Source organism: Cebus imitator, unplaced genomic scaffold, assembly GCF_001604975.1.
Source record: "Cebus imitator isolate Cc_AM_T3 unplaced genomic scaffold, Cebus_imitator-1.0 Scaffold148, whole genome shotgun sequence".
Classification (NCBI taxonomy): domain Eukaryota; kingdom Metazoa; phylum Chordata; class Mammalia; order Primates; family Cebidae; genus Cebus; species Cebus imitator.
Genome location: NW_016107463.1, coordinates 4316326 through 4331296, shown reverse-complemented (window position 1 = coordinate 4331296; position 14971 = coordinate 4316326). Strand labels below are relative to the sequence as shown.

General features: G+C 35.1%; 1 protein-coding gene across 3 annotated transcripts in view; it reads left to right on the top strand.

Moving 5' to 3' along the window:
• BMP5 (bone morphogenetic protein 5) overlaps positions 1 to 14971 on the top strand; it is a 139268-nt gene that overhangs the window by 116650 nt on the left and 7647 nt on the right. The window lies entirely within an intron of this gene.

Here is a 14971-nt window from a genome sequence, read left to right as displayed (position 1 = left end):
ATGTTGCAAATCAAGTAACCACAATAAATTTACCCTCTGTATATACCTTCAGATGGTATATTAAATCTTCCAGTGATGTTTCTAGCATCCCAGAATGTTTCCTCAGTGAATCACTCAGTAATTCATTTTAAAATAAGTATGACTTGCCTTCATATGTTGAAAGACTCAGTTCAAATTAAAATCAAGATGGCAGTAATAAAATTATGAAATGGCTAGATCAACAAAATCTAGCCAGAACTGAGCTACACAACTTGCTGAGCTAACTTCCTCAGGGCCTCTCAAGCAATGGATGGTCAACTAGGTAAATTCAACATAAAATCTTTTCTTTAGTACTTAAGTCAATACCTGTGAATTATGCCACTAGATTTTATTTTTCTGAAATTAGAAGCAGGAGAAAGACATAGATAAGACAATGGTTAAAATAATCTTTATATTTTTTATTATTTGGAGGACTATTGTCTAGATAATTTTCTTCAGGTGTGTCTACACACACAATCTTTCAACAAAATATTACAAATGCACAATTGATGTCAAATTCATCTGTTAATTAAAGGGGGAGGATCAAACTTCAATTGATCAGAAAGCAACTAAGTGCCAAAATCTGTAGTGGTTTAATTCTATTATTTATGGCAAGAAGTACCTTGTTTAGTTCAGGATGCAAACAATAAGCTGCTAGATGAAAATGGTGGCCATTTTAGACAAAAAAATTTATTTGCGTATATAAATAAATTTGAATGGGGAACTCATCCTGGAACATCTCAGTTTAGTGCCACATACTTATCTAATTTGTCAAATATGAATTCTTCTGTGTTAATGGACAATGTATGCATAGTACTCTGCCACACAAGATGGGTGAACTGATGTACAAAAGAGACATGATTCCTGTGTGTATGTATTATTTCAGCAAATTGAAATTCTAACTTCAGTCTTGGTCATTATTCTTAGTATTTCCATTTTTCCCAGTTTACTTGAAAATGACAGATCATATAGCAGTTATTTATGACTCAAGCATGCATGAGTGTTTACATAAGATATAGATGAAGACTTTTTTTGTTTCTTTTTTTTGCTCTGAGACTCTCCCTAAAATTACTAAGTGGGATTCGTTGGAGTCTTCCTAAAGGGTAGGCACCAGGAGAATCATGATAGAAAGAAGTCCTATTTGTGTGTCTAGCAACAGAAGGAGGAGGGAAGATTTCTATATGAAACTGCATTATACTGAATTAAATGCTACTTGTAAAATGCTACTTTAAAATAATTTTCCAGCAAAGGAATTTAACCACTGTTCTTACTTGAGAGTAAAGCATGACACTAGTGCCTTATTACAAAGCTGTTTTTTAAAGATCTTCACAAGATATTTAGTTTGGCAAAAAGTTGTAATTACTTAATATGAAAGATGGAGAAAAATAACTTTCTAAGACCTTTTCTTCCTTGTAAATATTAGGCTGTCAAACTTGTATATTTTTCTTTTCATGTAGAATGGTTCTAAGCTTGGTTGAAATGTTTTTAATTTAATGTAGCAGGCTGTATTAAGAAAAAGTTTTGCTAAGCCTTGAATAGTAAATAATTTTGGAGGAAATTACAAAGGGAAAAGCATAAGTCACATACTTATTATTAGAGCTCATAATGACTCTGGCAGAGGTGTTCCAGTGACTGAAATCATCAACGTCCTTTTCCCTATTGGTTAATTCTATTTATCTTCTCTTCCTGACCACAAGAAACAAATGTACATCTATAACCATAGATGAATAAAACACATGGAGCAGAAATCACGTAACTTTTCACCAGTTTCCTAACACCATTCAGAGTACAAAATTATTGTAATATAGACCAATATTTTCTTTTTGAAATTTTATCATTGGCAACCATTTCTGTGAAATATGTGGTAGATGGTTTTGGAGTGTGTTCATATTTTGATAATAAGAAGAAAAAAAGTAGCTGGTTTGTGTCTGTAAGACTTAACCTTTCAATAGGTAGTAATCAAGCAGTCTGGGAAAATCCGCATAGGATTTGGCCTAAAAGACACTGCTTTAAGGAAAGGGAATGCTAATATAAACAGAAAATTTGATACTTAGGAGACTTGAAATGCCAGTGAAATTTAAAAGTTATCAAAATATAACTAACAAAGTTATAACCGTAACAAGATTTTACAATAAAATATTGTACAAAGCCTCCATGGATAAGAAGTGGGGTGGGGATGGAGTTAGGGAGGACAGTTATATCGCATGTTTGCCTGATTGCAGGGTTTTTTGCAAAGCATATTGTAAAATGTTGAAAATCTCAATTTGTACAGAAGAATTAAAATTCAAGTCATTTCTGCTGTCTTTATCCCATTTATTTTCTGCTTCAATAATTCTTGCCTTCTGACTTCTCAATATTCTTTTTTTCTTCCATATTCTTGTGGAAGAGTCTAGAATAGTAACCAGCACAAAATAGGAGTCCCCAGAATACTTGTTGAATATATTAATGTGTTGACTGCATAGGAAAAACTAACTTCATTTTTCAAGTAAAGGTACATAGAACCACTACTTCCAGCTTTCCTGCAGAAACTGCCCGCTACTGCGTGTTCCCTTTCAGGTTTTTGGCAAGATGGTTAATAAGACAGATTGTGGAAGATATTTCCTGTTTCATGTTGAGGCAGCGCAATGGAGATTTCTTTGAATGTGTGCGTGAGAGGGAAGAAAATGGTGCCAATAACTAAATTCTCACCCAGCTACTCCTGAAGATATAAAGTGTAAAGGCACTAGGTTGATAAGATGTTTTAAAAAGCCTCCAAAATATGATGCTGTTTGAAGGAGTTTATTCAGTGTTGAAAAGAATAGGGTACACGCATACTACATTTTATTGTGTTTCAAAGACAATCAGATTGAAGTTTTGTGTCAATCTTGTGTTAACCAAGTCTATTGGTGACATTTTTTTCCACCAGCATTTGCTCACTCTGCTTCTGTGCATCACATTTTGGTAACTCTTGCAATATTTCAACATTTTATTGGTATTATTTTATTTTTTATGGTTATAGGTGATCAGTGATCTTTGATATTTATTGGTAATTGTTTCATGGTACCACAAACTGTACCCATTTAAAATGAGAAGTAAATGTTGTGTGTGTTCTGATTGCTCCACCAATCGGCCATTACCCCTTCTGTCTCCCTTTTCTTGGATTTCCCTATTCCCTGAGACACAACAATATTGAAATAAGTTCAGTTAGTTACCCTATGATGTCTTAAAGGTGTTCAAATGAAAGGAAGATATGCACATCTCTTACTTTATATCAAAAGCTAACAATGATTATGCTTATCGAGGACGGCATGTTGAAAGTCCAGATAGGTTGAAAGCTAGGCCTCTTGAGCCAAACAGCCAAGTTGTGACTGCAAAGAACAAGCACTTGAAGAAAATTATAAGTACGACTCAATCAACACAATAATGGTAAGGAAGCAAAATCGTTTTCTGGCTGATGTGTAGAAAGTTTGAGTGTTCTGTGTGGAAGATCAAAGCAGCCACATTAGTCCTTTATATCAAAGCCTAATTCAGAGCAAAGCCGGGACTCTCCTCCATTCTATGAAGGCTGAGAGAGGTGAGGAAGCTGCAGAAGAAAGGTCTGAAAGTAGCAGATGTTGGTTCATGAGGTTTAAGGAAAGAAGCTATCTCCAAAGCAAAAAAAGTGCAGGGTGAAAGAGCAACTATTGATGAAGAAGCTATAATAAGTTATCCAGGAAATCTACGTAAGATCACTGATAAAGTGGCTACACAAAACCACAGATTTTTAAATGTAGATTAAGCAGCCTTCTATTGGAAGAAGATTCTATGTAGGACTTTCATAGCTAGAGGAGTCAGTGGCTGGCTTCAGCACTTCTGATAGTCTGATTCTCTTGTTAGGGGCTAATATACTTGGAGAGATTAAGTTGAAGCTAATACTCATTTACCATTCTAAAAAATTCTTGGACCTCTAAGTATCATGCTGGATCTACTCTTTCTGGGCTCTGCAAATGGAACAACAAAACCTGGATTTTGTTGTTTACATCTGTTTACAGCATGGTTTACTAAATATTTTAGGCACACTGTTGAGACCTACTGACCAGAAAAAAGATTCCTTTCAAAATATTACTGCCCATTGACAATGTACTCCATCACCCAAGAGCTCTGATGGAGATATACAAGGAGATGAATGGTTTTTATCATGCTCACTAGCACAACACCCATTCTGCTGTCCATGGATGAAGGAATAATGTTGACTCTCAAGTTTTGTTATTTTAAAAACTGACTTTGTAATGCTATAGCTTCCATAGATAATGATTATCCTGGATAATCTGGGCAACCTTCTGGAAAGGATTCACCATTCTAGATGCCATTAAAAACACTCATAATTTATGAGGGGTCAAAATATCAACACAAACAAGGGTTTAGAAGCAGTTAATTCTTACCTCCTGGATGGCTTTGAGGGGTTCAAGACTTCAGCAGAGGATTTCATTGCAGATTTTGTAGAAATAGCAAGAGAGCTTGAATTACAAGTGGAACCTAAAGATGTGACTAGATTGCTGCAAACTCATAATAAAATTGAATGAATGAGGAGTTGCTTCTTATGGTTCAGCAAAAAAAAAAAAAAAAAAAAAAAAAAAAAAGTGGTTTCTGGAGATAAAATCTAGTCCTGGTGAAGATACTAGAAACATTGCTTAAATGACAACAAAGGATTTAGAATTTTAAATAAGTCTATTTACTAAAGCAGTGGCAGGATATGAGAGAATCAGCTCCAATTTTAAAAAGATCTACACAAAATAAAGTGCTATCAAACAGCCTTGCACACTACAAAGAAGCTTTTATGACAGGAAGAGTCATCAATATGACAAATTTTGCTGTTGTCTTTTAAGAAACTGCCACAGCCATATCAACCTTCAGCAATCACCACCATGATCAGTCAGCAAGTATCAACATTGAGCCAAGACCACCATTTACTAGCCAAAAGATTACAACTTGCTGAAGACTCAGATAATCACTAGCATTTTTTAAATCAATAAATAATTTTTAACTAAGGTATGTACATTGTTAAAGATAGAATCCCTGGCCAGAACTTCCAATACAATGTTGAATAGAAGTGGTGAGAGAGAGCATCCTTGTCTTGTGCAGTTTACAGAGGGAATGCTTCCAGTTTTTGCCCATTCAGTATGATACTGGCTGTGGGTTAGTCATAAATATCTCTTATTATTTTGAGATATATTCCATCGATACCTGCTTTATTGAGAGTTTTTAGGCCAGGGCAATCAGGAAAGCAAAAGAAATAAAGGGTATTCAATTAGGAAAAGAGGAAGTCAAATTCTATTTGCAGATGATATGATTGTATATTTGGAAGACCCCATCATCTCAGCCCAGAATCTTCTTAAGCTGATAAGCAACTTCTGCAAAGTCTCGCTCAGGATACAAAATCAATGTGCAAAAATCACAAGCATTCCTACACACCAGTAATAGAGTCAAATCATGAGTGAACTCTCATTCACAACGGCTACAAAAAGAATACCTAGGAATACAACTAACAAGGGATGTGAAGGATCTCTTCAAGGAGAACTACAAACCACTGCTCAAGGAAATAAGAGAGGACACAAACAGATGGAAAAACATACCATGCTCATGGTTAGAGAGAATCAATATCATGAAAATGGCCATACTGCCCAAACTAATTTATAAATTAAATGATATCCCCATCAAGCTACCATTGACTTTCTTCACAGAATTGGAAAAAACTACCTTAAATTTCTTATGGAACCAGAAAAGAGCCTGCATAGCTAAGACAATCGTATGCAAAAAACAAAAATCAAAGTTGGAGGCATCGTGCTCCCTGACTTCAAACTACACTATAAAGCTACAGCAATAAAAACAGCATGGTGCTGGTACCAAAACAGAGATATAGACAAATGGAACACAGCAGAGGCCTCAGAAATAACACCAGACATCTATAACCATCTGATCTTTGACACACTTGACAAAAACCAGCAATGGGGAAAGGATTCCCTATTTAATAAATGGCACTGGGAAAGCTGGCTAGCCATATGCAGAAAGCTGAAACTGGATCCCTTCCTTAGACAAAAATTAACTCTGTAGGGATTAAAGATTTTAACGTAAGACTTAACACCATAAAAACCCTAAAAGAAAATGTAGGCAATACCATTTAGGACATAGGCATGGGCAAGGACTATATGACTGAAGCACCAAAAGCAATGGCAACAAAAGCCAAAATTGACAAATGGGACCTAAATAAACTTAAGAGCTTCTGCACAGCAAAAGAAACTCTCATGAGAGTAAACTCGTAAGCAACAGAATGGGAGATAATTTTTGCAGTCTACCCATCTGACAAAGGGCTCATATCCAAAACCTACAAAGAACTTAAACAGATATAGAAGAAAAAGATAACCCCATCAAAAAGTGGGTAAAGGATATGAACAGACATTTCTCTAAAGATGTTTATGCAGCCAACATATGCACAAAAGCTCATCATCACTGGTCATTAGAGAAATGCAAATCAAAAACAATTTGAGATGCCGTCTCATGCCAGTTACAATGGTGATCATTAAAAAAATCAGGAGACAACAGATGCTGGAGAGAATGTGGAGAAATAGGAACGCTTTTACACTGTTGGTGGGAGCGTCAATTAGTTCAACCATTTTGGAAGACAGTGTAGTGATTCCTCAAGGATCTGGAAATAGAAATACCATTTGACCCAGCAGTCCCATTACTGGGTATATACCCAAAGGATTATAAATCATTCTATTATAAAGACACGTGCACACATATGTTCATTGCAGCACTGTTCACAATAGCAAAGACTTGGAACTAACTCAAATACCCATCAATGATAGGCTGGATAAGGAAAATGTGGCACATATACACCATGGAATACTATGCAGCCATAAAAAAGGATGAGTTCGTGTCCTTTGCAGGGACATGGATAAGGCTGGAAACCATCATTCTCAGCAAACTGACACAAGAACAGAAAACCAAACACCACATGTTCTCACTCATAAGTGGATATTGAACAAAAGAACACATGGACACATGGAGAATAACATACACTGGGGCTTGTTGGGGGGTGGGGCACTAGGGGAGGGATAGCATTAGGAGAAATACCTAATGTAGATGACAGGGTAATGGATGCAGCAAGCCCCCATGGCATGGGTATACCTATGTAACAAACCTGCACATTCTGCACATGTACCCCATAACTATATATATAAAAAAAGAAAATAAAAAGATGTAATCCAATTGCACACTTAATAGACTGCAGTATAATGTAATCGTAACTTTTTTTTTTTCCCGTGAGATGGGGTCTTGCCCTATCACCCAGGCTAGAGTGCAGTGGCAATATCTCCACTTACTGCATCCTCTGCCTCCAGGTTCAAGCAATTCTCCTGCCTCAGCCTCCCAAGTAGCTGGGACTACAGGTGCTCAAGTCACCATGCTGGGCTAATTTTTTGTATTTTTAGTAGAGACAGGGGTTTCACCATGTTAGCCAGGATGGTCTCAATCTCCTGACCTCGTGATCCACCTGCCTTGGCCTCCCAAAGTGTTGGGATTACAGGCGTGAGCCACAGTGCTGGTCACCATAACTTTTATATGCACTAGGAAATCAAAACAATTGTGATATTCACTTTATTGTGATACTTTATTGAATGGTCTAGAACTAAATTTACAGTATCTCCCCAGTAAATATCTCTGACATATGCCTGTATGAAGCCTCTAAAAGAACGTAACAGGGAAAATGGTAAGTCCTGGATCATTATGGAACTGCTAAGAAAGGTTATTTATTGCATGCTAGATACTGAGAATCTTTGAAAAAGAATTAAATCATGTGGTGGCCCTGCCTAAATCTGTGGTGATTTAGTAGGCAAGTCCTTGGTATACAGATGCTCTTTGACTTAGAATGGGGCTATATCCCAATAAACACAGCAAAAGTTTACAATATAATAAGCTCAAGTATCATAGCTTAGCCTAGCCTCCCTTACACATGCTCAGAACGTTTACATTAGCCTACAGTTGAGCAAATTCATCTGACACGAAGCCTATTTTACAATTAAGTTTTGAATATCTTGTGCAATTTATTGAATACTCTACTGAAAGTGACAAACAGAATGCTTGTATGGGTACTCATGGCCTGTTTTCTACTGAATGTGTATTGCTTTCAAACCCTCATAAAGTTGAAAGATCTTAGGTCAAAGCATTATAAATCAGATACAATCCATAGTTACTAAAATTGAAACATTCTGCTCTTGTTCTCAACTTTGATGGGCACTATTTCTTGCCTAATGAATACAATGTAAATTATGCATGTTGAAACAACAGATAGTAGTCAAAACAAGAAAAGAATTAATTGAAGTTATTTCTATAGAATGTTTTATATTATGTAATTAATACATGTTTTTAGTATTTAGAAATAATACAATCATGAAAAAGCTAAAGTTCTCCTTTGTTTACCTAATCCATACGTAATAGATTACCTTAATTTGCTGATACCAACATGGTACAAACCTTTCTCTCATCTCTTTTGAGAAAATATATTTTTGTTATATGATTTTAATTACATGAACATATATTTTATGGGTTTAAAAAAGAATGTTTAGCCATATTTTAAATAATGTGAGGTAATTTTAACTGTTGCAACTTAGTATTAGCATCAGTTTATGTAATCATCTCACTCAAAAAAGACATTTTGCTTTTTTCCAAGTTGGGACTCTGAAAATAAATGCTGTACTAAAAATCCTGCAATGCTGCACAAGTGAGAATATTTCTAATACACATAATTATGACAGTAACTAATATTAAAAGTTGCTATCTGTGCCCCAAATCATGAAAAAATTTGGAAACCCCTCCTGAAACAAGTATTTTGATGCATATATGTTGTTAGCTAGCTCTATGAATCTATACATTTATCTATAATCTATCATTTAATATATAATACTGACTTCACTATTTACTAGTTGTATAATCTTGCACAAGATGTGTTACCTCTCTTTGATTCTGTTTCCTCCTGTATAAAGTGGGAATATGAATTAGACATGCCTTGCAGAGGAGGATTACATGAGTTGTCAGGATTAAATGAGTTATTATATATAACTAATTTAAAATAGTGATACATAGCAAATGCTCATTAAGTGTTGGCCATTATAAATGGCTTTATAGAACTGGTACCTAAAGAATTCAGACTCTTACGTCAGAGAAAACTAGAAAGTCACTCTCTCTTGTAAGTACCCATAGTTGTGGTCGCAGAATTTCTTATCTTTTGAGACTTTAGAAGCAAGAGAAATTTTAGTCTTTAACCTAATTTGGCTAATCTATATTAGCAATTAGCTACATACTTTAAAAAAGACTTGCCAATAGACATCAAGGCATTGTGTCTGTTGTCAAGTTTCTCTCTAGGAAAAATCCACAGGGAGAATATACCTGGGTATCATTTTTTATAAATCATATTTTATTCAGTATCAAACTCCCATAATATGCCAGACACAGCATCATATACTATAAAATATATGCTATGTACTCTATTAACTATATGGCCCAAAATACTACATGAGGGATTTATCTGAGAACAAGCAGACATTTTCCAGAAATACTGACATGGATGAAACCATTTCAGATTGTAGAAACGAAATGGCTCTACAGTTGTAGAGCCAGGGACCATTGTCAAATGACTGGGTTATGCATACATTTTTATGTGACAGGACTGTGATATCAGGTAGGAAATTATTCAGGGGCCAAATTATAAAGAGTAGGGTGCGTGGTTATTTAGAGCAGTGATGTCTTTGCATAGACAATTGGAAAAAGAAGAACTGCAATCAGCACACATTTCAAATAGTTAATTTTGACCACAGAGTATAGAATGGAATGCCAAGGGAGGAGACAGAAAACTCAAATAATTATTAAAAGTCTAGCATAATACTTCAAGCAGTGAATATCATAGACTGGAGAGTGGGATGTATGTACCAAAACACATGGAATAGGGTCAGCAGGGGTTGGAAGAGGGTGGATAACCCAGGACCCTGGAGAGGGGAGTGCTGAGGCTAAGTGGATGTGTAGGGAAAGTACATAGCTGCAGTATAAGTCAAACTGTTAGATGTAGGATAAGGCTGACCGAATGCCACAGGAAACAAAGAAAGAAAAAAAATGTAAGATGGAGCTTCCTTAGGGAACATCAACACTGTAAGTATAGGCAAGGGGAAAAAGCGATACCATAAAATAAGCCAAAAAATTATCATCAGAGATGTCAAAGAGGAGCAGGGATAAAGTGTTATTTTAGAATCCAAGGTTACCAGAACAGGACATTGAGGGAGTATGAGGCAACCAAGAGTGCAAAGGGCTTCCAACAGGATACCTGGATTAAGTAGTGAAATTCGTCAATTAATGGGGCTTTGTGGATCTATTTTATGTAGGATCTGAGGGTGAAAAAACTGAGAATCAAGATGCTTACTAAATTTTCTGTTCTGGCCACTGGGTGACTGATGATCCCGTTAACAAAAATAGTGAACATTGAGTGTGAGGTCAGACGTAGAAATAGTGAGCAGGAGGCATCAGGGAACTCTCCTTTAGAAGTATCTGGCAGGCAACTGGAATTCAGGTTTGTGGATAGATTTTTATGTCAAGGAACTCTAAAGTCAGAACGTTAATTACGTGATCCGCATGGATATTTTGCAGAGCAGAGTTACGCGAACACATTAGGCACATTGGTACCTACACCAACACAAAATAATGTTACGACCTCTACAAAATAAACAAAGGGTAATTAATACTGGCTTTTGTATAAATGCAAGTAAATAACTCACTGGGTATACAAGCGAATGATTAAGCTAGATGAACAATAATAGCATCTTAAAGCCCCTGAGCTTTGGGTAGGATTGTTATTTGTTTTTGGGTTTATCATGAATTTTTCTACCCCCAAGGTCATATCAAAATTCACATTATGGCAGCACCATTCCTGCTTTTTCAGCTCTTGTACCTTCATTTGTCACTTAAAATATACTAAGGTCTTCTGTCCTGATGCTTTAGGTTTCAACTTCCTTTTCCCTTTTTTCTCTTTGGAAAATAAGAGTGAAAAAACTAACATCTCTTTTGCTTTTAAAAAGCAGTATGTCATATTTGGTTCATTTAAACTGTTGCCATGGTTAAATGTTAAATTTTATTTCTTATGTTTCTCTTTGCTTTTATAGCTATAACTATGTTTCAGCCCCTTAAGACACTAATAGCATGTTTTGAAGGGAAAAAAAAATGGTATATGAAGGTTTTTAGACTTGTTTGTTATCCAGTTTACAGCAAGTCTAGCCCATGTTTATTATGTTTTTTCCAGGAACTAGCATGCACAACTTTGAAAGTCCAAGTAGATTTCAGAAATTTGTTTTCACTGTACATAATTACACATATTCATGGAGTACATGTGATATTTTGATAGATGTATATAATGTGTAATGTTCAAATCAGGGTAATTAAGATATCCATCCCATCAAATATTTATCATTTCTTTGCATTGAGAACATTTCTAACCATTGTCTTCTAGTTATTTTGAAATGTAGAGTTAATCATTGTTAACCATTGTCACCATACTGTGCTACTGAACACTACAACTGATTTCTTCTATCAGTTTTTTTTTTAAAACTATTTTTGTGTCCATTTACCAACTGTTCTTTATCCCCTCTTCCTGCAACCATTCCCAGCTTTTGGCAACCACCACTTCACTCTCTATCTTCATGAGATCATTTATGTAGCTTACATATATGACTAAGAACATGGGATATTTGTCTCTCTGTGCCTGGCTTATCTGACTTAACATCTTCCAGTTTCATCCATGTTGCCCTAATTGACAACATTTCATCCTTTTTATGGCTGAATGATAAACAATTGTGTATATTCTTATCACATTTTCTTTAGCCATTCATCCATTTGATGGACACTTATGTTGCTTCTGTATCTTGTGAACAGTGCTGCAATCAGTCCGAGAATGCAGATATCTCTTCAACATGATTTCCTTTGTTTTGGATATATACCTAGTGGTGAGATTGCTAAATTATACGGTAGCTCTACTTTTACTTTTGGGAGGAACCTCAAAAAATGGTTGTATTAATTTACATTTCCACAAACAGTGTACTAGTTTTCCTCTTGCTTCACATTCAGGATTTTCTTTGTTTTTACCAGTTTTTACCTCCATATATTTTATTTTGTTTTTCATAATTTTATTCTCAGACAAAAAAAAAATCAAACTAAAGAAATTCAAACTAAAGGAAAGGTTAAATTTATACAATATCTAGAAATGGACCACACAGAAATTTGCATAAAGTTTTTAATGATATATTTATTATTTGGCATTGGCTTCCTAATATTATTACCATTAAGAGAAAAAACAGAAATATGATTGATAACACCTGCACTATAGATAAGGCATGTAAACTTACTTTTCTAGTGTGGACCGCAGAACATTTTAGTAATTTATGCCATGACTCTTCATTTGTAGGCAGATTCATTAGCAGTATAATTATATCCATTTCATATTAATCTCCTAAAGGATGCCCATCAGAATGTTAAAAGACATAGATCTAATTTTTTTGCCCTTCCTCCCACAGCATAATTCCACCAAGTATTTAGAGTCAGCCTAACTGCATGCTTTGCTAGTTTGGGCACAACATTTACTTCACTCGCTATCCATTAATTTTTATTTCTGACAGAATAAGCATATGATTCTAATGCTCTATGAAATCAGACTCTTGGAACCAGATTTGGTTATAAATTTCATTGCTTGTTACATCTATGTGATGTTATATATATCACTTAGTCTGCATTAAAAGATATATATATCTATATAAAACAGATAATCTTTTAACTTTTAGGTTTTATTTTTTATAAACATAGAATTCAAATAACCTTATTTGTAGTTTTTGGCTTCTCATATAAACATGTATGTGTTATTGGCTACAGTGTTGTTATTCATATTTAATGATTTTAATTAAGACAAAAGTAAATAAAAATTCCATTATCTAATGCAGAGTTTGAAAAAGTAAGGCCCAATAACCAAATTAGGTCTATTATTTGTTTTTGTATGACCTGCTATGAGTGATCTTTACATTTTTAAATGCTTGTTTGAAAAAGAAGGGCAATATTTTGCAGCATGTGGAAATCATATGAAATTCAAATTTTAGTATCAATAAGTAAAGTTTTACTGGAATATAGCCACGCCCATTCATTTACATATTGTCTATGGCTGCTTTTTTTTACTACAGCAGCAAAGTTGAGTAGTTGCAAGGGAGACCACTTAGCCTAAAATACTATTTGTCTCTTTAAAGAAAACGTTTGCTGACTTCTGGTCCATTGCATAGCCAACATTTTTAAAAATTTTGTATATCAAGGAGTTTATGAAATCAAGCCAATAGTAGAGTCAATTACTTCTTTTCTCGAAAAATGATGGAGGAAAATTATCCATTTCATGTTAGTGTTGAAGTGCATTTGTCCATTCCCTGAACAAACTTAGCTCCAGGGGAGATATTTCCCTGAAGAAACGGAGTGTAGAGGATGAAATAAATTTTCTCTCCTCCCTTTCCCATTCTCTACTTATTTAATTGGTTTTAATGAAGTAATTGCATAGTAGGAATAAATAACCTAGAAGTTAGAAAAATACCTTGATTCCAAAATTTAATTTAGCTTGTTTTATAGAGTAACATTAAACAAATCATTATTTGAAGTAACCATGAAACGTGAGGCCTTGTATGATGGGCTCCTTTGAACTCTAATATACCTATATTTTCATTAGAAGTTGAAAGTAGATAAACTGAAAAGTGATGCTTTATTTCTTTCAGATTTTTTATTAGAAATAAAGTGGGCTAGTTTTTCTAATGTTATTTGTACAACATGTGAGCAAACCCTAGATAAGACAACGAAAAATGTTTCATAAATCTCTATGTTTCTTCAGTATCTTACTTTATTCTAGATGCAAGATTGAAATTCTGTATTTATACTTAATCATTTAAAACAATTATAAAATGTTATGGGTGTTTCAGATTATATTCCAAAGTATGTAGTGACAGTATTTCACTTGCCTCAAATCACTGGTGGAACACAATGAGAAATTTGTCAGTTAGCTCCACAGATACTTTTTAAAAAAATATTTATTGTACTCCAGGCACTGTTCCTGGTGCTAGGGATACATCAGTGAACAAAACAGAGCCAAATGAGATCCTTGCCTTTATGAAGCTTACATTCTAGTGGTAGGAAACAGACAAGAAACAATGCATAAATAAATGAAGAAATGGAGTAGTGTTTCTAAAAGTGGTAATTGAGATGGAACAAAATCAGAACAAAGTGAGAGAAATCAAGTGTATCAGGGTGAGAGTTGCAATATTAAAACGGTAGTGAAGGCCTTGTTGAGACGATGCTTAAGCAAGGACATGAAGATGCAGGAATTAGTCATGTAGCTATCCAGGAAGAGGACTAGTGAGAGAAAAGGCTCTTAAGTGGGAGCAAGGCTGACTGTGAGTCAAACAGCAAGGAGGTGCTGTGGCTGGATCAAGGTGAAGGAGAAGAAGAGTGACAGGAAATGAGTCAGAGGGGTAATAGTACTAAATGCATAGAGCCTTGTAAACACTCTAAGAATATTTCAGTTAGCGATATGAGGACCATAGAGGGACTGGTAGGGGAGTGCTGTAATTAAGTTTACTTGTTAAAACGTCCACTTGACTAGTTTGCTGTAGAAGAGCAAGGGCAGAAGCCGAGAGAATAGTAATAAAGATATTGCAGTAATTCACGTCAGAGATGATGGTGGCTTGGGCCAAAGCTGATTATGAAGGGCGTGACAGCAGGTGCATTTTGGACATACTGAAGATAGTGTGTGAGATTTCCTCACAGATTGGATGTATAAATGAAAGAAAAAAAGATGACTGTTTTGATTGTTTTTTTGTTTTTTAATCCAGGCAACTATCATCAGTCAAGAATGAAGTCTACAGGTGGACAGGATTTTGGG